The sequence below is a fragment of the Pleurodeles waltl genome, chromosome 6, assembly GCF_031143425.1.
Source record: "Pleurodeles waltl isolate 20211129_DDA chromosome 6, aPleWal1.hap1.20221129, whole genome shotgun sequence".
Lineage (NCBI taxonomy): Eukaryota > Metazoa > Chordata > Amphibia > Caudata > Salamandridae > Pleurodeles > Pleurodeles waltl.
The window spans coordinates 972,479,415-972,496,850 of record NC_090445.1 but is presented as its reverse complement, the minus strand read 5'-3'; the positions used below and the strand labels follow the sequence as shown (position 1 = coordinate 972,496,850).

The following is a 17,436-nucleotide window of genomic DNA, read 5'->3' as shown; positions in this document are numbered from 1 at the left end:
CTCCAGGATCTAGTGATGGTGGACTGCAAGACTCCCCGCTCTCTGCAATGGTGGAATTATATTACCTCTCTAAGGGGCTGTCCTTTCAAGACCCTGTGCCTCAGATCACTCTACTAAATATGCATCACAGATACGTTGAGGGGCTCATCTCAAAAACCTTACAATACAAGGCAGGTGGGATCCCATTCAACAAACTTATCACATCATCTATTTGGAGTTACTAGCAGTCTTTCTAGCGTTGAAATCATTTCTGCCACAACTCTCCCACAAAGTGGTTCTAGTCCGTACAGAAAACAGGGCAACCATGTATTATCTGCAGAAATGGGGGGGGGGGCACTCTTCTCAATTGTCCCTTCTAGCTCAGACAATTTGGAAATTGGTAATTCACAATCACATTCAGTTACTGGCAGAATATCTCCCAGGAATGAACAATCGGTCTGCCGACCTCCTAAGCAGAATGCAGCAACAAGTCCACGAATGGGAACTTCACCCATAAGTACTTCACCAATACTTTCACCTGTGGGGAACACCAGAAATAGACCTCTTCACCACTGCAGAAAATTCAAAATGCCAAAACTTTGCGTCCAGATACCCACACCCTCAGTCCAAGGGCAATGCTCTATGGATGAATTGATTAGGGATATTTGCTTACACTTTTCCCCCTCTCTCACTCATTCCATTTCTGGTTTGCAAACTGAGACAAACCTCACTCACCATGATCCTTGTAGCCACCACATGGGCACGTCAGCCTTGGTGCACAACACTAGTGGATCTGTCTGTGGTTCCCCACCATAAACTGCCCAACACACCAGACGAGACCTTTTGACTCAAACGCGAGGTCAAACACCAACATCCAGACCCGAAAACACTCAATCTTGCGATATGGCTATTGAAGTCATAGAATTTGGATATGTATAACTCGCATCTGAATGTATAGACATTCTTAGAGAGGCACGTAAACCTAGAACTAGACCGTGTTATGCTGCAAAATGGAAACAATTTGTATGCTACTGTCAACCTTAACACATTGATCCACTCAAAGCATCAGTGCAAGACATGGTTTGTTACCTGCTACATTTACAAAAGGCAAATTTAGCATACTCATCTATAAGACTTCATTTAGGATCCATAGCTGCTTATCTCCAAAACAGACAGTATATTTCTTTATTAAGCATTCCAGTAATCAAAAACTTTATGGAAGGCCTTAAAAGAATAATTCCACCCAGGGTTCCTCCAGCACCAATATGGAACCTTAATGTTGTTGTTACTAGAATCATGGGTCCACCTTTTGAACCCATGCACTCCTGCTCTTTGCAATTACTTTCATAGAAAGTTCCCTTTTTAGTGGTGGTCACTTCCTTAAGGCGTGTAAGTGAAATACAAGCTCTCACTTTAGAAGAACCTTTTTTCCAAGTTCATAAAGATAGATTAGTCCTTAGGACAAACCCTAAATTTCTCCCAAAAGTAGTTTCACCATTTCACATTAACTAATCAGTTGAGTTCCCTGTTTTTTCCCCACAGCCAGACTCAGTCGCTGAAAGAGCTCTGCACACTAGATGTTAAGAGCTCTTATGTATTACATTGATAGGACTAAATGTTTTAGAAAATCTAAACAGGTTTTTGTAGCATTTTCAATGCCTCACAAAGGCAATCCAATTTTAAAAACTGAATAGTCACGTGCATTCAAACTTGTTATCTGAAAGCTAAAAGACAATCACCTACAGCTCCTAGAGCACATTCTACCGGAAAAAAGGTGTTACTATGGCTTTTTTAAGGACACATTTCAATAGCAGATATTTGTAAACCTGCTACTTGGTCTGCACCTCACACATTCATTAAGCACTATTGTGTAGATGTTTTAGCTTGCCAACAAGCAAATGTTGGCCAGGCGGTGCTCAGAACACTTTTTCACGTTACTCCAACTCCTACAGGCTAGCCACCGCTTACTTGGAGGGGACTGCTTTACAGCCTTTGCAAAGCATGTGTATCTACAGCCACACATGCCACTGAACGGAAAATGTTACTTACCCAGTGGCATGTAGGGCTTTAGATTCACTTCCTCCTTCCCAGAAGCCTGTGGTCATTGTAATAGAAGTATTCTAAAAATATTCTACATATGTATATACACTGCATGGACATGCTTTTTTCTATATTATCTAGTAAGGAGTGTGTGTGTGTGTGTATATATATGTATATATATGTATATACATATATATATGTATGTATACATATATATATGTGTGTGTGTTCGATGGCATGTGTAGCTGCAGATACACATGCTGTGTATATATCGCCATCTAGTGTTGGGCTCGGAGTGTTGCAAACTTTTCTACGAATAAGTCTTTTTTTGAGTCACAGGATCAAGTGACTCCTCCTCTCGGTGATAGTGTGCATGGGCATCGACTCCTTTGTTAGATTGTTTTCTTTCCGCTGTCGGGTTTGGACGTTTTCCCTCTCACTCTGGGATTTTCGGTTCTCTAATCTTTCAAACTTTTCTCATACCATTGGTATTGTTTCGAACACAGTTTTCTTTCTTTACTCGATCCGATAGTACTGTTGGGATCAAGTAAGTGCCCTACCGGGCGCTCGCACCCTCTTTGGGCCTGGATGGCACTACTGCATCATAGCCTAATGGATCGGACTCCATTCAGATTCTGTCCCCTGTGCCACGCCAAATTTCCATACACCAATCAGCACTTGGTCTGTAATCTCGCCCTTTCTTCTGAGCATCAAGAAGAAAGCTGTGAGGTGTGTCGGTCTTTTCGATTGAAGAAAATGTTATGCGATCAAAGGGCAAGAAGGCCACCACCGAGGCCTTTGAAGAGGAGCATGCACAAACAGAAGTTTTGATCCCAGACTCCGACTCCGAGCAGGGTTCAGGCAACGACAGCCAGCCAATAGCAGCGGTGCAGTACGTGAGTACAACTGACCCAACATCAACATTAAAAAAAAATTGGGCAAGGCCTTGGGTGCATCACTGCTGCTGCATGGTTCCACCTGGAAAAAAATAATTGTCCACCGACCCTTGGGTTCGGCACTGAAAAAAGGCTGGAGTACTCCCTCAAAAGGTTACCATGCCTGTTTCGGTGTCTGGGTCGAGCTGAAAAATACAAGCCTCTACCTCCGAACTGAGTCGACGCCCAACATCATCGGATTTGAAAAAAGTACGCTCTGCTTCAGAGCAGAAACCTCGGCTAACCACTTCGGACCTGAAACATCTTGGTCCAACTTCGGAGCCGAAAAAACACTTGTATACAGAGGGAACAGGGCTTTCGACTAGAATGAGGCATTGTCAGAGTACCTTAGTTTGATTTCCTCAGGAGCAGAAGATAAATCCTCAGTCCCAACCCAGACTACTTGTAACAAAATTGAATCTCTGTTTTGAGCACCCTGGAGGGGAAAAGGGGAATGGGATTTAGAGAGACTGCCTCAGAGATGGTATTTCTTCTAATACTCAGTCTGCCATTCACTTATCTTAACTGAATAACAGCATCTGCAAAATTACAATTACTAGGGACACTCTATGGTAACTATTCATTCATTTACATTTGCTAATAATTAGGTTCACTTAACAATTATTTCTCACTCTCTTACCCTGAGCTCCCTGAGGATTTTGCCTCTCTTTCTCTATTACTGTTGATGTTGAATAATAGAAGTTTTTAGTGTAGAAGTGGTTACCTGTTTTTTGTAAGTGAAGATTAGCTTACTTCTCAACCTTTGTGCTGATATATAGATATTTTGAGTTTGTTTGATTGCATGTTCTTTAATAATTTTGAATAGCTGCTATATATATATATATATATATATATATATATATATATATATATATATAATGACAGGATAATGCGTGACGATTGTATTCCCTGTTGTAGGTTTATCTTTTCTGTTAAGAATAATCTATAGACTTCTTTAACTTGTCGTGTTTATATTGTCCAGTAAACCTTTCAAACTCTGATTGATATTTTCATATTCTTTGAATGTTCACAAAAAATGCTTACAGCCAGAAACTTGTTCATAAGATGCAAAAACCTTCTGTCACTGCCTCTGCTTCTAAGCAATTAAATATTATCTGTGGTTACTCGAATAGTCCGTGAAATGCATGCAAAGCCAAGTTTGCCTCAGAAAATGTTTACCTCACAATGAGCTCTCTCTCAACATATCTGGATTCCTGTCAGGTCACAGTTGAAGTGCGAAGCTCTCTAGCGGCGCACACGTATCATAGCAACAAAATTGAGTGCAACACTAGAACAACAACTTAACGTTTGAACCTCTTGTCCGCCATCTTGGATTCCTTTCTTCCGCATTTTCCTTTCTCCAGGAAGGACATCGCTTTTTCCACTGTGGATACTTCTTTACCAACACTCCTATAGCTTTTCCTGTATGTTTTGCTGTTATTACATGGCAAGTCTGAGGGTTATTGACAGGCATGTGCCCAAAATACTTAGCAAACATTCCTCTAAAACCAAAAAACATGCTTCTGAACATCAAATGCAGGAATCAGACATTCAACCCATTTTGGAGGTTATGAATAGCAAACCAAGGAGAACCCAAATCCAGAAAGAGAATGGAAAAATTACCTCTCCACCTCCAGAAACTAAAAGGAAGTTAGCATTTCAGGAGACTCTGGATACTGCCCCGCCACCTGCAAAAATTTACAAGCAAAAGGAAAAGCAGAAACCTCTTGAGCTTTCTCCACCAAATTCACCGCAACTTTTCTTTTTTACCACAACCTCTGACTCCACCACCACCTTCACTATCACACTCTCACACCTCCCCACAAGAAGAAATGGGTGATTCCAGTTACACTATAGACCCATGGGATATGTACGATTCGGATACTATCCCATCGAACGATCCAGATCTTTTTCCTAACAGACCATCTCCACCAGAGGATAGTACAGCATATAACCAAGTTATATCCAGCGCAGCTGCATACCATGGAGTACAAATGCATGCAGAAAGTTTAGAGGCGGATTTCCTTTTTAATACCCTGTCCTCAACTCACAAGCAATATCAGTGTCTACCAATGCTTCCTGGTATGCTTAAGCATGCAGTTGAAATATTCAAAGAACCAGTTGAAGCTTGGGTTCTAACACCAAGGATTGACAAAAAATATAAGCCTGCACCAACAGACCCAATTTACATCATACAATAATTACCACCAGATTCTTTTGTGGTCAGTGCAGCCAGGAAGTGCGCCAATATTCAGTCTTCTGGGGATACCCCCTGACAAGGAAAGCCGTAAATTTGATGCGGCAAAGAAAAGGGTGGTGACACAAGCAGCCAAACAATGGTGTATTGCCAATTCCCAGGCCCTGTTGGCAAGAAACGACAGGGCACATTGAGGTGAGATGCAAGAATTCTTGCAGTACCTACCCAAAGAACACCAAAAGCAGGCGCAACAAATTGTAGAAGGTCAGGCCATCACAAATAACCAAATTATGTCTGCTCTAGATACAGCTGACACTGCAGCTAGAGGAATTAATACCAGCATCACTATTAGACAACATGCCTGGTTGAGTCCTCAGGTTTCAAACCAGCGATAGAGCAGGCAGTCCTTAATATACAGTTTAATATACAGTTTAACAAACAGCAGCTTTTTGGACCCTTGTGGTCACAACCATAGAAAAACCCAAAAAAAGATTTGGACACAGCAAAATCCATGGGAGCTCTTTATACCACACCATTTTGGGGTTCCTTTCGAAAATCACAATTTAGGGGAGGTTTTGAAACACAACTACAGAGGCTTCCACCTCAGATTCAAACAAGGCCAGCAGTATTACCAAAGGGGTTAATTGAGAGGATCTTACAGGGGACAAAATTGTAGGGACAGAGGTAAATTCCCAGCCTCAAAGGGTGCTTCAACAGCCACAAAATAATGACTTCCCAAACTTTCCATACATCTTCTGTGGGAGGAAGACTGCAACAATTCCATTCTCACTCGCAAAAAATGGGTACTTTCAATTATCCGCAATGGTTATTGCCCAGAGCTCATCTCTACTCCACCAAACATTCCACCTCGTTCTCACATACTCTCTTGAGAACACACTATTCTACTACAACAGGAGGTACAATCTCTACTACTCAGAGGCAATAGAAGTAGTTCCAATCTCGCAGCAAGGATCAGGAGTATATTCCCTGTACTTCCTTATACCAAAAAAGGATGGTACTCTCAGACCCATTCTCAATCTCAGGCCTCTAAATCTATATATCCTGTCGGAGCATTTTCACATGGTCACTCTACAGGATGTCATTCCCTTGCTACAAAACAAGACTACATGACAGCGTTAGACCTACAGGATGCTTACTTCCACATTCCTATACACCCAGCTCACAGCAAGTACCTAAGATTCGTAATAGCAGGCAAGCATTATAAATTCAAGGTACTACCCTTTGGGGTAACAACAGCACCAAGAATGTTCACAAAATGTCTAGCTGTAGTCGCAGCATACCTCAGAAGGCAACACATACATGTCTTCCCTTATCTGAACGACTGGTTAATAAAATCCAGTAGCATTCCAAACTGCCAACATCACACACTATACACAATAGATACCCTAAACAAATTAGTGTTCACAATCAATTACCAGAAATCTCACCTTCAGCCAGAAAAAATTCTACCTCATCTAGGAGCAATTCTGAATACTCAGTAAGCATTAGCCTACCCAAATCCACAATGGATACAAGCGTTTCACTCCCTCATATCCCAATTGCAGGTCAATCAAACTTACACAGTAAGATTTGCCATGAAATTATTGGGAATGACGACATCTGACAAATGTAAGGACATTCTAAAACAAGCACGTAAACCGACAACCAGACAGTGCTACGCAAATAAATGGAAACGTTTCGTATATTACTGCCAACCTAAAAATATTGATCCACTTAAAGCATCAGTACAGGATATTGTGTTATTTGCTATATTTGCAAAAAGCAAATCTTGCCTAATTCGTTTAACAGCAATATCAGCCTTCCTACAAAACAGACAACATACCTCTCTGTTTATGGTTCCTGTTGTAAAAGCATTTATGGAAGGGCTTAAAGGAATTATTCCACCTAGAAAACCACCAGCTCCTGCATGGAATCTTAATATTGTGCTCACAAGACGTATGGGTCCTCCATTTGAACCCATGCACTCTTGTGCTATTCAGTTTCTCTCATGGAAGGTTGCTTTCTTGGTAGCAGTCACTTCCTTAGGAAGAGTAAGTGAAATTCAAGCATTTACTTTAGAAGAACCTTTCTTCCAAGTACACAAACAAAAAGCAGAACATAGACCAAATCCAAAGTTTTTATCAAAAGTGGTTTCACCCTTTCATATTAGTCAGTCAAATTGCCAGTCTTCTTTCCACAGCCAGATTCTACTGCTGAAATAGCTCTCCACACTCTTGATCTCAAAAGAGCTCTAATGTATTAAGTAGACCGAATGAAAGACTTTAGAAAAACAAAACCACTTTTTGTTGCTTTCCAACAACCTCATAAAGGCAATCCTATTTTGAAACAAGGATTAGCTAGATGGATTGTAAAATGTATTCAAACCTGCTAGCTCAAGGCAAAAAGAAATTAATCAGTCCAAAAGTACATTCCACTAGAAAAAAGGGTGCCTCAATGGCATTCTTAGGAAATATACCAATGACAGACATATGCAAAGCAGCCCCATGGTCCACATCACACACATTCACTAAACACTGTGGATGTGTTATCTCGACAACAAGCGAATGTTGGTCATGCAGTGCTAAAAACACTATTTCAAACTACTTCAACTCCTAAAGGCTAACCACCGCTTACTTGGGAGAACTGCTTTTCAGTCCATGCACAGCATGTGTATCTGCAGCTACGGATGCCACTGAACGGAAAATGTCACATCTGTTCGTGCTATGTAGTGCTGCAGATTCACATGTGCCCTCCCTCCTCCCTGGGAGCCCGTAGTCATTGTAATACTTAATCATGTAAATATGTAAATACATTACATTGACATCTTTACTTTCTATATAGTTTTGTACATACGCAGTTCTTCACTCCTTACTTCACCCTCCTGCGGGAAAACAATCTAACAAAGGAGTCGATGCCCAGGAGCACTATCACCGAGAGGAGGAGTCACTTGATCCCGTGACTCGAAAAAAGACTTCTTCAAAGAAAAACAACTTGTAACACTCCAGGCTCAACACTAGATGGGGATATATGCACAGCATGTGAATCTGCAGCACTACATGCTATGAACAGATGTACATCGGGTAAGTGACATTTTCCATATATACACACTCCTTACCTCACCCTCCTGCGTGAAAACAATCTAACAAAGGAGTCCATGCCCATTCGCACAATCACTGAATGGAGGTGTCACTTGATCTTGTGAGTCGAAAAGATTCTTCGAACAAAAAAAAGCTTGCATTACTCCGAGCCCAACACTAGATGGCGGACTTATGCAAAGTATGTGAATCTAAAGCACTACATGCCACAAACAGATGTCTACTGGGTAAGTAACAGTTTCCTTTTCTTTTCCTGCTATGAATTATAAGCAGCAAACAAAGAATATGCAGCATCAAACATAACAAACCAATCATCTATAAGCAAACCATATTCTTTATTAATGACAGACAGTACAATCTTCTGTTTGTCATTAAGAAAGCTGATTTGTAAGCAAGATGTCCAGAAAATGCTTTAGTAGGGCAAAAGTTTAAATATCAGCCAAAATTGTTGTATAACAAATGCTCCACACCATTGTACTATATCACCCTGCCAAGCCTAACCTAGCATTTATTCCTTTTTTAAATAGTTTTTTTATTGAGTTTTCAACATAAACAGCAAATACCACAAATGACAGGATGTCGTTGATTAGCACCCATTACTTAGAGTGTACAAGTACTATAACTGAGAAGACTAAACTAGATGAAATGCTTCCCTCAATCCTTATAACAGACCATACACTGTGCTAAACATTCCAGTATAGAGCCCACATTTAGCAGATTATAAATTTTACACAAGTGTCATTGCAATAAAGAACCTTGCATCGTACATACACTCATTACTTCTCTCAAGGAGGACGTGTACCTGATTTAGCTTCCAAAGCTATTCATATTCTGTCCCATGCATCAGTAGGCATTGTATTAATGCTTCTATTGAGGGCCATTAGAGTTGATTTTTTTTTTTTAGTTTGTGTCCATTTAACTAAATCACACACCTCTTTTCTCTGTACAGGGGCAGTGCCTGAAAATTCATTGCTGTATGCCTCTTGCCAACAGTCACTGACAGTGTATAAACTAACATTGTTGAGTACATGGTTTAGGAATTTGGCCCAGTAGGGCTGCATGCATCATAAACTGACCTTCATGCAGCTCTGTTTCCTCACATATGTGGCCAAAAGGCCTTTGACTTTCCTCACAGAAGAAATCACCGATCACTACTGCTCCAGCATCACCCCAGACCTTGTCTTGTGAGACAACTATAGTCTGATAGGGAGGTGCCACACATGCCATCTCAGGAGTATAGATAGTCCTGACTCCTAATATTTGTACATAGTTTTACCAGCATTATGGAAGTATCCCTAGTACCTTTGAATGTCTCTTACTGATCTTCACTGTAGAAAGCTGGCTCTGTATATACTATATCAAAATCGGATATAGTGTGCACAGAGTCCAGGGGTTCCCCAAGAGGCTTGACATATGCAATAATAGATAATACTAATGTTCTATTTGTGGTAGTGTGGTCGAGCAGTTAGCCTTATCAGAGGGTAGTGTTAAGCATTTGATGTACACACACACAAGCAATAAGTGAAAACACACACTCAATGACTTAACTTCAGGCCAATAGGTTTTTATATAGAAAAATATTCTTTTGCTAATTAATTTCTAGAACCACAAGATTCATTTAGCAGGTAAGTACATAAAATGAAAGGTACTTTGCACAGTAATACTTAGGACTTTGAATAGAATCAATATTGTACATAGTTTTCTTTAAATTGGCAAAAAGCTATTTTAAAAGTGGACACTGCGATTTTCACCAGTTCCTGGGGGAGGTAAGTAAAGTACAGTTTCTGAGGTAAGTACCACACTTACGGGTTCAGTTTCTGGGGTTTAGGTAGCCCACTGTTGGGGGTTCAAGGTAACCCCAAACACCCAGCACCAGCAACACAGGTCCGGTCAGGTGCAGAGGTTAAACAGGAGCAAAAATAACGTGGGTGCCTATGGTGTCAGGGGATACTCTGGTTCCAGTCTGCTTGCAGGTAAGTACCCACGTTGTCGGAGGGCAGACCATGGGGGTTTGGAGGAGTACTGGAAGGGCCCCAAATAGGCAAAAAAACCACACCCTCAGCGGCATGGGGGCAGACGGGTGCAGTGTGCAAACTGGGCATTGGCTTCTCAATAGAACTCTATGGAGGGACCCAGGGGTCACCTGGGGGCTGCAGGCAGGGTTCAGGGGGGCCTCTCGGGCAAGCCATTGACTGGGCAAGGGTGAGGGCTGCCTGGTGGTCATTGCTGCACCGGTGGTTGGTTTCTCACGGGCCTGGGGGCTTCGAGTGCAGTGCTTCTCCAGGTGTCGGATATCTTCGTCCCGGGCAGTCACAGCCGGGGGGGGTCCTCGGGAATCCCTGTGCAGGCATTGTCATAAGGGTGCAGAGAGGTCAGCCCAGGCTGGACATATCGTCTGAGTTTCCTGGGGGTCCTCCCTGGATAGTTGGTGTCTCTGGACACAGGCCGGGGCGCTGGGTGCAGAGTAGTTGGACTCACGCTTGTGGAGAGAGGTGAGAGTCCTTTAAAGTTGGTTTCTTGATCTTCTTATTGGAGAGGTCCGCTGTCCATGGGAGTTTCTTGGTCCTCAGTGATGCAGGCAGTCCCTTGGAGGCTTTTCAGGAGTCGCTGGTCCTGCAGAACACGTTGCTTCTTTTCTTGCAGCTTTTGAAGCAGGATTCAGTTGTTAGGGCTGCTGCAGAGTCAGTTGGTGTCTCCTTTCTCTTCTCTGTGGGGTTTTCAGCACAGCAGTCCTTTTTTGAGTTCTTCAGGAATCTGATGATCTCGGTTCAGGGTCACCCTAAATACAAAATTTAGGGGTGTGTTAGGGTCAGGGGCAGTAGCCAATGGCTACTGTCCCTGAGAGTGGCTACATCCTCCTTGTGTGGCCACTCCCTATGGGGAGGTGGGCACACCCCTATCCCTATTGGTTCTACTCCTCCAAAGCAAGATGGAGGATTTCTCAAGGAGAGGGTCACTTCAGCTCTGGTCACTTTAGGGGTGGACCTGGCTGGAGGGGTGACTCCTCCTTGTTTTTCTCATTATTCCTCTGGACTTGCTGCCAAAAGTGGGGGCTTGTCCAGGGGTTGGGCATCTCCACTGGCTGGAGTGCCCGGGGGGCATTGTAACACCAGGCCTGAGTCTTTGAGGCTCACTGCTAGGTGTTACAGTTCCAGCATGGGGGAGGTGTGAAGCACGTCCACCCAGTGCAGGCTTTGTTTCTGGCCCCAGAGAGCACAAAGGCTCTTGCCCCAGGGGGTCAGAAACCCATCTCTCAGTGGCAGGCTGGCACAGACAGTCAGTTTTGCACTGAAAGAGTGGGTAAAATACAGGGGGCATCTCTAAGATGACCTCTGTGTGCATTTTTAAATACATCCAACACTGGCATCAGTGTGGGTTTATTATTCTGAGAAGTTTGATACCAAACTTCCCAGTATTCAGTGTAGCCAATATGGAACTGTGGAGTGAGTTTTGACAAACTCCCAGACCATATACTTAATATGGCCACACTGTACTTACAATGTCTAAGAATGGACTTAGACACTGCAGGGGCATATTGCTCATGCAGCTATACCCTCACCTGTGGTATAATGCACACTGCCTTAGGGCTTTAAGGCCTGAGAGAGGGGTGACTTACCTATGCCACAGGCAGTGTGTTGAGTGCATGGCACCCTGAGGGGGATGACGTGTCGACTTTGCCTTTTTCTCCTCACCAACACACACAATCTGCAATGGCAGTGTGCATGTGGTAGGTAAGGGGGTCCATTAGGGTGGCACAACACATGCTGCAGCCCTTAGGAACCTTCCCCGGTCACAGGGCCCTTGGTACCACTGGTACCTTTTACAAGGGGCTTATCTGTGTGCCAGGGGTGTGCCAAATGTGCAAACAATGGTTCATTTTTAGTGAAAGAACACTGGTGATGAGGTCTGGTTAGCAGGGTCCCAGCACGCACTCAAGTCAGCATCAATATCAGGCAACAAGTTGGGGGGGGGGGGGGAACAGGTAACTGCAACAAGTAGCCATTTTCCTACAGTCACATTCTCCAATAACAGCGAGATCATTGATCTGTGAATAAAAGCACTGTTTCCAATGTGCCCCATCCATATGAGTTGCCTGTCCAGCGCACTGTCCAGATCAGTTGCACAGCCACCATTTTCTATTCCTCATCTGTTATACCCACTATTCTACCACGCCTAACCTCCACCTCTACATATTCCAAGAGGTGGTGATTTTATGAAGTAGGGGCAAAATATAATCTAGTAACTAATTAAGGGACCGCAGCCTATAACAGAAATTACTTGTTTGTACATTGGGGGGAATTAAGTAATGGCCTATGATATTGCAACCTCCACTATGAACACTGAGGTGCAGCTTTTGAAGTGCATTAAAATGTTAATATAATTTCTTCTTTAAAAATAGAGACCTGTTTGCTTTGCCATCACATGTGTGTTTTCTTTTACAAAGCATGACATTAAATTGAGAATCTGTTCATAACCTCCTGGTTTGTGAGTCTGTAATTAAAAATAAAACGAGTTTTGAGCGAAGCAGGAATCCTTTTCAATTGGTGGTGAATCCCGGAATTTGCCTTTTGAAACCTCTATAAGGAGTGAGTTGAACTGATGTTAAAAAAATTTTTTTTTTAAAACTGCCTTCATTCTAAATGTAGCGCCCCATAGTCAACACATATTCACACTATTACTTCTAGGGACTAAAGTTTTGCCAGAATTCTTTGGTAATCCAGGATCCGAAACTAGGGCAAATCCTTAGCTATCAACCCGGTTCTGAAGGCAGCACTGCAAATTTAGAATCCTTTAAAACCCACAATTTTTAAACAAGCATTTAATGAATTTCAACTCCAGCTTGGGAGTGACTGAAGACTATGACCCTATGTGTTGCTATGCTCCCCAGTATTGTGACTTTTTTCTGCCTTCTCCAGCATACTGAAGTGACTTAGGTGATTTGCAGAGCTATTTAAAGCTTCCAATAAATTTATATAAATGCATGCATAGATGTAAAGATAAGGTGTTGCATTTGAAATAAGGGTTCTCCTGCATGGATTTAAAACAAATTATGGTCTACTTTACTGCAGTCAGCCTCGAGTTAGATAAACAATTGGAAAATAAAGGAATATGTCTCAAATTCATAAACTACGAGGGTGGTGCTACTTAGCACAGCATTAAAAACACGAGGGGTATCCTCTTTTTCTTACATTTTCAACCGTCAGTGCTGCTTTGCGGCAGGAAAAAACAATGTTCATAAATTATCTACCTAGATAAAATGCAGTTACTTATTTTTGCGATCACGAACCAACAGTGACGGCTGCACAAAAGCGAGGTTTAAAGTAGCACACCCTTCAAATAGTGCAATATGTCTAGTATATTAGTGCTATTTTCCTCTATATCTGTTTGTGATGGTTAGTGGTGTTATGAGGTTTCAGAAATACATATTTGCATTTGTCTAAGTTATTACCAATAATTGATTTTTCAGTTGTGAAATGAATGGCACCAGCCATGAAAATAACAAACTGGAGCAAAGATGTACACTTTTATAGTAGTTATATCTGTAAATTAGTATTGTGTTCCAAATTAGCACTGACGGTCAGTTTCTGTAATACAATTGCTGATGTCTCTAACCTCAAATGATAATGAAACGATTTAAACCAGGATTTTCTGATACTGGTGTACTTTGGGGCAGAGGTTCAAGAAATGATGAACTACTTCTGTCATAACTCCATCACAACATCCTTAATTGCCCTTTCCACCTGCCCGGTGTGTCTGGACCGTGCACCAGCAGAATCTGAGTGTTGGTAACCTAAGCTCTGCAGGTGGAGTTAAAATTCTGTTCCTAGCTGTGTAGCGCTGTGTGCTCCAATTTAGTGTTTGGCTTCTATTGATCGAAGCTGTATAATGACCGCCTGCTTACAGCCAGTACAAATCAGTGGTTAGTAAAGATGCCCGTTAGTAATATTGAGTCATGTTTTTTGAAAGACTAATAGGCATGAAAATAATCTTCAATTAAAATGGTTTTATGTAAAAGGACTCTCAGCATAACCATTGTGGATATTCTGGAAAGTGTAATTCATTTATTTTGCTCATCGGGTCCAAGTTTACCTAAAATGCTTATCCACCTGTGAGTTCCTCTTCAGTCATATGTCGTGTCATGTCCCAAAAGGAAGGTGAATAATTCACATTCACCTTGGTATTAACAAACACAAACCAAGGGACTGTCCTATGCTCCAGTATAAGAATAACATGCCACAGATGCTAGGAGACCTTTTCATGGGTTTGCCAGTACCGAACACCACCACTAATGCATTTCAGGGCAGTACACAACTCTTGTCCTGCTCTTTTAACATTGCATTGGAGTTAACTAGATGACCTCAAAATAGTGGCTTCAAACATCTATTTTTGGAGGGCATAAAGAGCAATTTCACTTGCCCATAGTTAGGCTCAGAAAAAACAACTTAACTTTTGGCATCCAGAACTGCTTTAACAGAGTGCCTGTCAGACAGTTAGGTAAATTTCAAGAGAGCCCAACGCAAGATCACCTTACTTTGCTGCTGTTGTAAAGTCCATGCCATTGATATCAACTTAAAAACAATAAATAAAATAGGAGTTTATTTTTTCTTTGCTTTTCAACACAGGGTCAAAGTGACTTTAAATTTGACAGACATCAAGTTACTCTGTATGGGTTCATGGTCCCACAAATTGTCCAATAGTGCCATTATATTTTTACCCTGTTGAGGGCACCATAGTGGAGACGATATTTTTGTGTGGCTTACTTACCGGTTTAATGTTCAGTATCTCGCATTACATTTACTGTATGTTAAGGAATGTTCTCTAGTGTCATCTCTGAAATAGTGGACTCTGGGATTCTGCTCCCATTTTATACTTATTTCAAGGGAGGGCATCAAATAGGGCTGATACCAAAAGCCAAGTTAAACAAGTGTACTATGTTGCTAGATGAGTCTGTCACAAACAATTACATGTTACAGTTTAAGGATTTCTTTATCCCCACTCATACACACTGAGTTGAGTTCTTGCTAAGAACTTTGTAGAAGAGAATCAGTTAGAGCCGATGTGCTTGGGATGGTTTGCCCCCCAAAACTTTACCTTCGCTCCTTCTGTTTTGCTGAATTTTGTGTTGCCTCTAGGACTGTGTGCTTTTTACTACTGCTAACCAGTGCTAAAGTGCTTGTGCTCAATCCTGTAAACATGGTAAAGTTGGCTTACACCCAATTGGCATATTTAATTTACTTGTAAATCCCTAGTAAGGTTGTATCCCATATACCCAGGACTGGTAAATTAAATGCAGCTAGTGGGCCTGCAACTCTTACTGTGCCACCCACTTAAGTAGCCCTATACATGCTGTCTCAAGCCTGCCACTGCAACCTGTATGTGCCGTTTTAAATTGCCATTTCGGCCAGGCAAAATTTGCCAGGCCTAAACCTTGCTTTTTAATTCATACGACCTACCCTGGAGAGACTTACAATGAACCCTGCCCTGTAGGCTGTTTATATTTCAAAAGTTGGGCATGAGCCTTTAGAATTTATATGTTCTTGTAGTAAAAAACTCTCCACTTTTTTTTTTCACAATTGCAAGGACTGCCTCTCCATTAGTATAACATTTGGCTGCCTTATCATATATAAGTGATCACTTTGCGTAGGAGCAGGTAGGAATGTCATGTTTGGTGTCTGAGGAATTGTAATTTAAACCCCTTGCTTATAGTAGTCAGATTTTAAGCCACTTCTGAAAATGTCTGCAGCCTGTTTCATAGGTCACACGACTAATTGGCCTTTGTGTACTCCTCCCAGTCAGATACACAATAGAGGGTCTGGCTGTTGGCAGGATGGGCCCTCCTGCCTTGATGAGAGGAGTGGGTCCGTCACCTGTCACACTTCCCCTGAAAGACCCTGCCTCAGCTCACACACAAAGGATTTGACTTCACACTAGCCTATTAAGCCTGCAAAAGACACCCTGGGACAAGGGCAGGGAGGCAGGACATTTCAGACACTTCAGTAGGAGGAAGACTTGAGAAGTTTCTTCTGCTTTAAAGTGGGCACCAAGTATTAAAAGGGGATACTCAGACCCATTCCTCAATGCACTCCTTGACCTGTGGACACTATAGAAGGAGGACTGCACTTCTGCCAGAAGACTGTCCTGCTGCAGGATGATTGGATCTGTCCCCTTTATCCCAGGCTACCTGAGTGACTCCATGGGCTAGTTAGCCGTTTGCCTATTCGGAGCTAAAGGGACACAACAAGCTCCATAGGCCTCCCTGCAACTGTACAGCTGACCTGGACTTGCAACTAGACCTCTGGTGTGAGTTCCTGATCACCAAGAGGTGACCCCTAGGTCCTGGACCCTTGGTGTGGCATCAGTTAAGCTCCTCCTAGAAGAATCTTGTCTCTACAGGGACTGCCAGCAACAACTGGCATTGTGCTTCTCGCTACATCATTGACAGCCCGTTATGTCAATGCAAAGCTCCAGCATCGACTGTCTGTGAACGCCCAACAGGATCTTTGCTCTACAGCAACACCCGTCCAAGATGTCTGGCCTGTTCATCGAGCTACAGCAGGACGATCTAAGACACTTTGCTGCTACTCGTGGCTCCCTCTGCTGTGAACTGAACATTTTGCGCTGGACTTTAGAACGTACCTTTTTCAGCTAGACTAACCTGGTCCCTGTATCAGATCTGTGCTCCATCGTGGCTGGCCTGAACTTATGGCTTTCAGCTGGTCTCACATGAACAGATAACTGGAAGTAGCGCTTTGTGCTTTTAGGTGCCATACGTACCTTAAACCTTTGAAATTGCACATCTCCGGTCCTAGTGATTGGATTTTTGCCATTTGGTGTCAAATCAGTTATTAAACTATACTTGTTTTTTATAAATTGTTGTGAGATTTTTCTTGTGTTCTGGTCTCATTTATTACTGTTGGGTACTGCATAAATACTTTACACATTGCTTCTAAGTTACGCCTGACTACTTTTGTGCCAAGCTACCAGAGGGTTAACCACAAGTTAAGCAAGTGACTTTTTGTGGTTCACCTTGTCAGGGGTCGTGACTGTTGCTTAACCATGGCTCACAGACCCCTCAACCTACAACCCAATTTCTTACAGAATCCGAGTACAGAGGCATAGTGTTCCTGTCCCACCAGAGATGGTCTTCTGATAAACACAAGTGGCTCCTTCATTGAGTTTGTCAGACAGC

At 42.4% G+C, this 17,436-nt stretch overlaps 1 protein-coding gene across 6 annotated transcripts in view; it reads left to right on the top strand.

Moving 5' to 3' along the window:
• The window catches only part of MYOF (myoferlin), a 686,313-nt gene that overhangs the window by 473,755 nt on the left and 195,122 nt on the right, over window positions 1-17,436 (top strand). The window lies entirely within an intron of this gene.